Raw genomic sequence first — 11,584 nt, 5'->3', positions numbered from 1 at the left:
ATGCTCCACAGCCAATCATCTCACACTGCTCCTTCAATTTGCCATGGGCTGTCCCATCATGGTTGTCCCAGCAACCTCTGAATGATAGTGTCAGACACATGAGTGAATTTGCAAAGCAAGGTAAACTACTGCAGTCTTTTGCCTTTTTCCCCGAATGTGCTCCTTAATGCAGGGTATTGAAAACGATAGAATAGGCAAGAGCGCTGGTCAAAAGTGATTGTTTATGTAGAAAATCATAAAATTATATTGATCACCCCAAATGTGAGCTGAGGCATTGCTGGTACTTCTATTGGTTGTGTCCCCTGTACAAGCAAATGGTCAATGGTGCAATGACTTAAAATAAACCTCTTTTGGAGTTTCATGATGGAGTTCTCACTCCTGAATGAATTTGGGCACCATGGGCTTGAAATATTACCTCCCTCCCCCACACATACCCCCCAGAGATCTGTCTACTTGCTGTATGCCACTTTGATCAATATATTGTGATATGCAACTCTCGTCACATACATCGGCTACAATGCTGACAAGCCACAATCGATGTTAAGCAACAGTACAAAGGTTCAAGATCTGAATCAATGTTTAAACTTGCCTTGTGGAGCTGCTTTGAGGTAAGCATTTCTTGTGCAGAGGTCATGGTTGTTATAGCCAAAAAAAAACAAAAAAATATGCACATGCTGAAAATCTTATATTTAAAAAAAAGTGGTAGATATATTCAGCAGTTTAGGCAGCGCTTATGAAGAGAGAAATCAAATTAACATTTCACATGAATGACCTTCGAATGACCATTCTGACAAAGGTCCATTGACCCGACATGTTAACTCTCTCGCTCTCCAGAGATATTACCTCACTCATTGAGTATTTTCAACATTCTGTGGTTAAATAACTAGAAAATAAAATTAAACTGCTATTTAAGTGGATCAGGGGACCATTCATTGATGTACTATAATCAGTGCAGGCAGATCTCCACAGGATGATATGAAGGAATTTGTCACCTTGGCCTACCAGGCTAATCAAGATTTGAAGTGAAGAGAGGACTACTTAGTTTGTATTGCAAAGTATGATTTAGCAGATTCCTCATGGTGAGCCTCTCTCAATGAGAGTGTCTTATTGCCCAAAATGCCTATGTCTTCCAATCAGCTTGGAGATGAGGCTAATAAAGTTCAGCTGGGACATCCTCATGCTTGTACTCATTGCTCCTGTGAACCCTCCAACTGTGTTGTATGGCCCTCAGGCTCTGGGTCTGCATGTAGCTTTTGACCTCTGGTTGGCAAAATTGTCCTACATACTGCACTCTCCACCCATGGCTGGCATATGGTGCAGGTGATTCCACACACAGTGGGCACCAATCTTCAGTAGACCAATAGCATTTCCCACAATGATTCTGGTGCATTGATGACTCTCATTGTATCAATATTCAGCTGCTGTGGATGGACTGCAAACTGGTGTGAGAACACAGATATGTAGAGTAACTCTTATCCTCATCTCTCCAGCCAGGGCTGCCTGCTGAATATGCCCAGCAGTGTGTACTCCCTCAGAATACAGGAGTCATAAACTCTACCAAGAAACATGGCAATGACGTTCAAGAAATTCTTTTTGTGTACACCAACCAGCTGTGCATTGAGGGGCTTGAAATACTTTCAGTTGATGAAAGCTACGTTTATTACTGGGAATGTTTATAGGTGAGACTGCAGTAAACAGCTGCCTGCATCCAGCATTAGGGAGAAATCCTCAAGATGCCACCAATTCCTTATTGAAATAAAAAAAAATAAATAATCTCTTCAGGAGTAGAGAGCCCGTGTGACCACTCTGATGCTTTACTTTGGAATGATCAAGTGGCTGGAAGGTGAGAGACAACATCACCAGAGAATCCTGGGAGAGATCAGTGCAGGCAAGACAGAATGGCAAAGGTTTCACATATTTCTTGCCTTAGAGAAAGAATAAATCATGACAGGAGAGCTCGGAAAATGGCAGGGGATGGGGGACATATGAAAGGAGAAAGAGAAAGGGGAAATGAAGATGAATACAAAAGGCAGGAAGGGGATGAGTAAACGTGGAAGGCAGAGAAATCAAGGGCAAGAAGCAAACAGGACCACAGTGTAAAATAATGCTGAGGGAACTAAGAATGTTAAAAAGGCAAGCCTTATATACTGTGTGTCAATATGTTGAACATTTGCAATGAAGTGGATAAATTAATCATGTAAACAGATGCCAGTAGAAAAGACATGGCCACAGGGGACTAAGGATGGGATCTATAAATCTAAAGGTATTCAGTATTAATGAAGGACAATATTAAGGGTGGTGTCGCTGCTTAAATAGATTAACACAATAGTGAGGAAGGATATTAGCTCAGATGATATAGAACCAAGAAGTACCAAAGGACAGAGGACATAAATAATCTCCCAGAAATGTTAGGGAACCTTGGATCTGATGAAAGTGGGAAATCAGTATCAGTAGGGAAATGATGTTGGTGATATTGATGGGATTGAAGGTCAATAAATCCCCAGAGCCCAATACTATGCACTCCAGCGTACTAAAGGAAATGACCCTAGAGAAAGAGGAAGCATTTTGCAACCTCAATGACTCTGAATGTTCTTTGGACTCTGGATTCCCTGTTTGCTTTCTCCTTTCTGCCCTATTATCATGTGCAAAATATGATAGAAAGAGGAAACCTGTATTAGGAATGTCCAACTTTCCAATGGGTAAGTCTTCAACTGGAAATGGGTACAAATACTTCAAGACAAGTGCAAAATGCTTTTTATATACATTTACGAATAAAAACTGGAGCAAGTGGATCGAATTTTTTGGCAACTGTGTTCAAAGCAATCCCTAGTACAGGTGTGATTTATATTGACTAGATTTGGCTTATTCAGAATTTTTGAGATCGGGTGCCTGGTGTCTAGGGGGAGGCAAAGTTGGTGCAGGAATGGCCAAAAATAACTAAAGAATAATATAGTAAAATTGAGGACATGGAGAACCATAGTAACTTAATGTTGAAATTGCAGAAAATGTGGTTAACTTTATATATAGCCACAGAAATCACATGCAAGTGAGTCAACATAATGCACAAGGATAATAAGTACACTCATTATGTCTTGCACTTCTCATCCCTGCAAATCTCATCTGAAGTCAGTTGAACCTTTGCATTGTTTAAAAAAATTACATTTTCTGAAAAAGTGTCTTTTATCATCGGCTTAGCCCTGCAACTTAACATCCCCACCTTTATACTTGTTTATTACTGCTGCTGTAGTCACAGTCATATAGTTTTGGAAGAGTGCCTTTAAGACTGAAGCATAAAGTCTGATCATGTGGACTATGGTCCATGCCATTGATGTCTCCGCCACAATGAACACCAAACTCAAACTGATTACTGAACTTTATTGGTCAGCACTCAGGCCAAAACTACAGGCAAAGTTAACAAGCATAGGGAACCTTGGTTTTCAAGGGATATTGGCGATCTGGTTAAGAAAAAGGGGAGAGGTGTAGAGCAGGTATAGGTAACTAGGAACAAATGAGGTACTTGAAGAGTATAGGAAATGTAAGAAAATACTAAAAAGGGAAATCAGGAAGGCAAAAAGAAGATATGAGGTTGCTTTGGCAGATAATGTGAAGGTAAACCCAAAGGGTTTCTACAAGTATATTAAGAGTAAAAGGATAGTAAGGGACAAAATTGGTTCCCTAGAAGATCAGAGTGGTCGTCTATGTGTGGAGCCTCAGGAGATGGGGGAGATCTTAAACAGTTTTTTTGCATCAGTATTTACTCAGGAAACTGGCATAGTGGATATGGAAGGAAGGGAAACAAGCAGTAGTGTCATGGAACATATAGAGATTAAAGAGGAGGAGGTGTTTGCTGCCTTACAGCGAATAAAGGTAGATAAATCCCCCAGGCCTGACAAGATATTTCCTCCGACCTTGAGAGAGACTAGTGTAGAAATTGCAGGGGCCCTGGAAGATATACTTAAAATGTCCTTAGCCACGGGTGTGGTGCCGGAGGACTGGAGGGTAGCTCATGTTGACAAACCACCAACATTATACCTACAGATTCCTCCACATCCATTAGCAGAATAGGTGAACCAAAGACAGCATCCTCTCCAGGGCAACATTCTCCACACTGAGGGTCTGATTGTACTTGGCTAGCTCTGGTGGGCTGACCATATCATTTCCATCTCTGACATCACACTCCCAAATCAACCAACTCTATTTCTAAGAGGGCAACAGATTCCCAGGAGGACAGAAAACTATTCTCAAAGTCTCTTTGAGGAAAACATATTTTCACAGACCTCAAGGGAATCCATAACCCAGAACCAAACAAATGAGGGGCATATTCTACAAGTCATTGAACATTGAGGCTCTCTGACAGGAATGTGAGGAGGCAAAGTGCGAACAGTTGAATGCGTGCACAATTTCTTTCTAATTTTTTCTGTATGCCACGACATTTTGATGATCCATCCACATAGGCTCTGAAGTATCTTTCCACTGACCAAGAACACCTCTTGAACCTGATAAGAAAATCAGAAAATAATGGAAATAATCAGCTGCTCTGGCAGCCATTTGAGTACAGAAATAATTAATTCTATACGTTCAATACTTCACAAAGTAATTCATTATTTATTGAGATACTTGCAGCTTTGAAATTCTCATAAAATCACATCAATCATGTGAATGAAAATAAATGTGTCATTTACACACAGGGACTTTTGGACAGATGGTTTCTACAACTAATGCGCCCTCAGATTAAAAGGTCCAGTTCAGTGATGTTTGCTGCCTTTGAGGCAGAAGGCCAATAAGGAAGCTGGAAATGGATCAGCCCCCTTTTCTGCCAATCCAGTGCTCACACTTCTGAGCACAGGGTTAGCTCTTTGTCTCTTTGATGCGAACCAGCTATGGTGTTATACTATGCTATTGGACAGGAGGGAAGAAGTCAACATATAAGTTGGCCTTTAATTCTATTATCCAGGGTTAACTGCTTTCAATCAATAAATAAACATGAGCAGACAAGGAATGCACAAACATGGAAAAGAACCGAAGACACATGTTGCACTGAGTTAATCAGTACTGCAGTTGCTAATGCAATCAAAGCAGTGACACAGCCTAAAACTGAAGCTCTACTAAACCTGAAGATGGGGAATAGAATGTGTTATAAACCCATCAACATGATGACAAACATATTAGCTCTATAACCATAAAACACATCACCAGGTTTTTAAAACCTTTTCTTACCGGAGCCTGGTATATATTCTATTTATAATCAGGCATTCAAAATTCCGCAGTCGCACTTCTGTCACAATCTCCCGTCACTGTATTTACATGAAAATGTTGAACTGGTTTAAGATGATATACATTTATCTTTACAGCACAGAACATAATGGAGTAAATTCATTATTGTACTCTGTATTGATGGCAAGGCCATAATACCTATTACTGTTTAGCAGCAATATTTGTAATGATCTGTCATTCAATTTTTAAAAAATGTATGTGGGAGGTAGCATGAAATTATTAAATGGCCCCAAATCTAGGACCACTGAAATAGTTCCACAGCCAAATAGGAAGAGAACTATACAGGTGCTGAAAGTACAGATGTGTGAGCCACACTCTGAAGCAAACACTGGGACCAACACCGTGACCGACATACAGATGATGCCTGCACTGACAAGCACAGCTCTAGCCCCTAGATGCTTGCAAACAATGGAATTACCTTTTGGTGGGATTACACTCCACTGCTTCAGACTCAACTGTTCATTTACTTGATGGGGAGTTGGGTGGGTTGGTCTAGGTCATTTGAAACCCAGAATATTTAAATTTCACTTGCTATTCTAATACTGAGCCAGCAGCCACCCCACAGGATACAAAGGCCCTGATGGATGTTAACCCATTATTCATAGCCCATGTTCCAGTTCCCAGTTACTGGGATAATCAGGACCAGGGCTTGAATCTTTCACCATTTGATTTAGAAGCAGCAATTTTATCACCAATCCAAAGGCTCTCTTTAATGTAGGTACAAGGAATCAGAACAAATAATTTATCCATGCCATTGTTAAGTATAATTTATTTTTAAATTTTCCAAGTTCTAAACATTACAAATTTAATTTACAATGATCATAAATGTCAGGCAAAATGTTTTTTCCCCAACCAAAATGGATTGATTCGTCTCCATTTTCTTGCTGTTAGATTCTCCCCAATGGCCATTAAACTGTTACATTACTACAGCACCATCATCAGCATCAGCCTTTCACCTATTTTAGCTACATTTACCATACCCAATGGTGAAGTTTTTAAAAATATTTAAAACTCGGTCTTAACTTACTTGTAAAGTCTTGGATTGACCTTGTGTAATTGTTACACAGTTTATTATCTCAGAAATTACATTTATTCAGTTATTCAGAGTTGTGACATTTGTAATTACATGTTTATTTGCAGTACTGGTAAGGCAAGTAAGCCTATAAAATCTTGATGTACCTTGTCCTTTCACTAAAATAGCACTGAGTGGCATGTCTTAATTGATGCAGTGAAAATGATCTACTGTGAGATCCTGCAGCTGCAGTACATAGTCTTTAGAGTGTTGCTCACACAACACAAGCAACACTTTTCCCATTACGAAGAACACTGCTTCTTTAAGAATGGTTGCTACAATGATAGGTGGCATCTCCCAGCATCATAGAGAAGGACCTGGACAGGTCATTATGATGTTATCATAATAACTTTATAATAATATCATCATAATAACATTATGATAACAGTACACACAGGGGAGTAGGGAGACACTGCCAGCAGCTCATGGCAACCTCGCCAGGGAGGTCCCCAAAAAGGTTTATCACTACACAAGTGTAGTCTCTGACTGCTTGTACTTCAGGGAAGTGTGCAACAGCAGCAAACAACTATGCCAGTTCTGCCAGCTCTAATGGCTGAAGGAAAGTTATAAGGCCTGGAAGAGCTAATACAGCAGCGAGCAGCGAAGTGTAAGATGTTGTAGAGATCAGCTGTAGCAGCCTGGAATGACCCTGAGGGTTGGAAACTGAATTTGATGGTGACCTTATCTTCAACTGCAAGAGCAGTTTGGGCAGATGTGCAATCCTGTATTTGAGGATGCAGGAGTTCACAGATAGACCTCCTCTCACGTGGTCATCATGCGTCCTATAATGCTTCCAAAGCCTGTGGTCGATCTCAATATCATGCAACAAAAGAAGAGTTAGGTGTAGGAAATACAACTGCAGAAAGGTCATTGAAGATGTAAGTGAGGTTGCAGAGCTCTAAAGAGCAAACTGGCAATAACTGCAATCTGGGTCATCTGAATCGGATGGTTTCAATGCCAACAGCAGATTGATCTGTGAGTAAACAAGAACTGACGTGTTTCATTTCAGTGAGATTGAAAATCATCAATTCACGTTAAGTTGGACATTGCACTGTTGTTAAAGTCACTTGGGGAAGCTTTATGCCGGAAACAGTTTGTTTGTACTAATGAAATTTCTGCCTCAAAGACTGGAAATGAATTTCCTGCTGAGGACTGAGAGGCCCAGAAATGGGCATAGTTTTGCTTTACTTCCAACTGCACAGCACTTTCTCACTCCTCTCCCCCCACCCCCTCCCCAGTGTAGTGACAAAAAAATGTCCAGGTTGCAATATCTTCAACTACATTTGCATTTTTAAATATTTAAAGATATATAGGACATGAGGATCATTTACTACCATCCTTAAACACTCTTGAGTATGAGACATATTCTTGATCTGATACAGTCCATGTGGTGAAGTTGGTCCCACAGTGTAGTAATGTATGGAATTGCAGGATTTAGGTCTAACAATAAAGCAATGGCAATACCTTTCCAAATCAGAAAGGTGTGTGACTGCTGTTCTTGCCTTTTTAGGTAGTTTTTGTCAAAGTAGCCTTGGTTGGAGCATTAGCTTATTATGTAGTCATGCTGATAACCACTTACTGCCTGCCCTAAGCTGATGGTCAAGGCTAATGGGAAGATTGAGTTATCAAGGACACAGAATGTACTCCATGTTTAATATGCACTACATGAGGGTCTAGGTTGCACTGCTGCTGATTGAGTTAAATACTGTAAGTCTTAAAGATCAAAACAATCAGACTGGGCTAGGGCCAACTGCTAGGAACGAAAGCCCAAGTTCAATGAGGAGTGTACAAGGGCATGCCGAGAGTTGTAGCAGGCATCTTAAAAATGATGAGTTGCTGGCCTAGTGAAGCTGCAACACCGAATTACATCCTGGCTAAGCAGAACAAAAATAGCATGCATAAGACAGAGCCACACAATCTCACAATCAATCAACAAGTTAGATCAATGTTCTGCTGCTCTAACACATCTAGTGATTCCTCTCCAAGTCACACACCACCCTGACTTGGAAATATATTGCTGGTCTTTTCTAGTCACTGGTCTAAATCCTGGAATTTCCATCCCAACAGCCCTGTGGGTGTACCTTCACCCGAAGGACTTCAGCAAATTAAGAAGGCAGCTCAATAACATCATTCTAAAGATAAATCTGGACAGGCAATAAATGTTGGTCTCACCAGTGATCCATTGATCCTGAAGAACGAATAAACAGGTTAATTTAAGAAAAACGACCCCGAAATTACATTGTCACATGGAGAACATCTTCCTCTGTGATAACTGTACAGAATCATGATCGGTTAGTGGCCCAGGGCTGGGAACACAAGGGGCTGCAGTCCAACAGCAGCAGCAAGCCTGCATTGCAATATAATTGATCTCAGAATATGCTGGGTTATGATGGGTTTAGAAGCGTATGACAATAACACCAGGAGCTCTGAATCAGAACCAGAATCAGGTTTATTATCACTGACATATGTCGTGAAATTTGTTATTTTGCAGCAGCAGTGCAGTGCAAGACATAAAAATTACTATAAGTTACAAAAATAAATAGTGCAAAAGAGGAATAATGAGAAGTGTTCATGGCTTCATGGAACGTTCAGAAATCTGATGGTGGAGGGGAAGAAGCTGTTCCTGAAATGTTGAGTGTGGGTCTTCAGGCTCCTGTACCTCTTCTCCGATGGTAGTAACATGAAAAGGGCATGTCCCGGATGGTGAGGGTCCTTAATGATAGATGCCGCCTTCTTGAGGCACCACCTCTTGAAGATGTCTTCGATGGCGGGGAGGGTTATGCCCATGATGGAGCTGGCTGAGTCTACAACCCTCTGCAGCCTCTTTTGATCCTGCACATTGGAGCCTCCATACCGGGCTGTGATGCAATGAGTCAGAATTTGCAAGAGTCTTTGGTGACATACCAAATCTCCTCAAACTCCTAATGAAGTAGAGCCGCTGGCATGCCTTCTTCATGATTGCATCAACATGTTGGGCCCAAGATAGATCCGCTGATGCCGAGGAACTTGAAGCTGCTCATCCTTTCCACCACTGACCCCTCAATGAAGACCTGTGTGTGTTCTCCCGACTTCCCCTTCCTGAAGTCCACAATCGATTCCTTGGTCTTGCTGACGTTGAGTGCGAGGTTGTTGTTGCGACACCACTCAACCAGCCGATCTACCTCACTCCTGTACACCTCCTCATCGCCATCTGAGATTCTGCCAACAATAGTGGTGCCATAGGCGAATTTATAAATGGCATTTGAGTTGTGCCTAGCCACACAGTCATGAGTATAGAAAGAGTAGATCCTTGAATTGATCAGCAAGGAGGAGATGTTACTACCAATCTGCCCTGACTGTGGTCTCCCAATAAGGAAGTTGAGGATCCACTTGCAGAAGGAGGTACAGAGGCCCAGGTTATGAAGCTTGTTGATTAGTACTGAGGGGATGATGGTGTTGAACGCCAAGCTGTAATTGATAAACAGCAGCCTGACGTATGTTCTGCCGTTGTCCAGGCGCTCCAAAGCCGAGTGGAGAGCCAGTGAGATTGTGTCCGCTGTAGACCTGTTGTGGCAGTAGGCAAATTGCAGAGGGTCCAGCTCCTTGCTCAAGCAGGAGTTAATTCTAGCCATGACCACCCTCTCAAAGCACTTCATCACAGTAGATGTGAGTGTCACTGGGCGATGGTCGCTGAAGCAGCTCACCCTACTCTTAATGGGCACCAGAATGATTGATGCCCTTTTGAAGCAGGTGGGAACCTCTGACTGCAGTAGTGGAAAGTTGAAGATTTAACATTCCAGCCAGTTGGTTGGCACAGATTTTCAGTACCCTGCCAGGTACCCTGTCGGGGCCTGACGCCTTATGAGGGTTCACCCTCTTGAAGGATGTTCTGACATCTTCTGGTGAAGATGCAATGCAGGACTGTTTTACTTAGTGGTGGAAACAGCATGATAAAAATGGAGCTCAGTAGTTCCACAGCAAGAGCTAACAGCTTTGAAGTCCTGAACATCTAGATGAGAAAGTTGGATGATAATCGAATAGTAATGCAAGGATAAGGCACTATGAGAATTCCCAGCTTCATGATTACAGAGCACGGTAGGGAACTCCACAACAAAAGGCCGAATCATCCATCTGAAGCCAGAGGTGCTAGATGGTTGATCTGTCTTGGTCTCTGCCCAAGGTTCCTACCGTGACCGAATTCAATTTGCTTCTCATGGTACCAAGAAATATCTGTGCTAACTGACATATCAAAGGCAATGGGCCCTGACATCATCCTGTCCCTGGGCTGAAGACATGCACAAGAAACACCACAATGATCAAGTACAGCTACAATACTGAGATCCATTCTGCTAAAAGCACAACAAATCAAATCCAGCCAATTACCGCTCCACAACATTCTCTCAATTTTCAGCATTGATGGAGAGTGCTGTCAAACAGCACTTGCTCACCAATAACTGTTTATGGATACACTGCTTGGGTTCTGCCAGGAACACTTGGCTCCAGATCTTGTTACAGCCCTTGTCTGAAATAAACAAAAGAAGTGAATTCCAGGATTGAGGTGAGAGTGTTTACCTTTGGCATCAAGGCTCGTCAGAGTTAAATCAGTGGGATTTGGAAAAATTCACTACTGGCTAAAATCATGATTTGCATAAAGAAGCAGAATTATGGTGGTGGAGGCCAATCACTTTAATACTAGGCATAATGTCAGGAGCTGCACTGGCAGTAATAGAACGGTACAGCACAGAACAGGCCCTTCGGCCCACAATGTTGTGCCAACATAGCTAATCCCTCCAACCTGCAGAATGCCCACATCCCTCTATTTTCCTCTCATTCATGTGCCCATCAAATGATCATCGCCAAATACATACAAACCAGAAAATGCTGGAAATACTCAGTAGATTGGACAGAATTTGTGGAGAGATAAACAGAGCTAATGGTTCAGGTCAATGACCTTTTTTTTCAGAACTACACAAAGTTAGAAAACAAGGATGGTTTAAAGTCAGATTACCTCCCCAGAAGCAACAATATTAACACCACTGTAGCAGTATTGTTACTGTATGGTCTGCAGTAGTTCAAGAAGACGGCTCAATATCACAACATTCTCATTTAATGAAAGACAATAAATGCTGGTCTTGCTAGCAATGCTGATGTTGAGTGAATGACTAAAGTATAAATAAATTGATCATTACAGGACTTATTTCTCTGTCACTCTGTCACAATGGTATGAACCTCACCCAGCTATAAATGACATTCTAAAAT

The sequence above is a fragment of the Pristis pectinata genome, chromosome 30 (assembly GCF_009764475.1).
Source record: "Pristis pectinata isolate sPriPec2 chromosome 30, sPriPec2.1.pri, whole genome shotgun sequence".
NCBI lineage: Eukaryota > Metazoa > Chordata > Chondrichthyes > Rhinopristiformes > Pristidae > Pristis > Pristis pectinata.
This window is presented reverse-complemented; position numbering follows the sequence as displayed.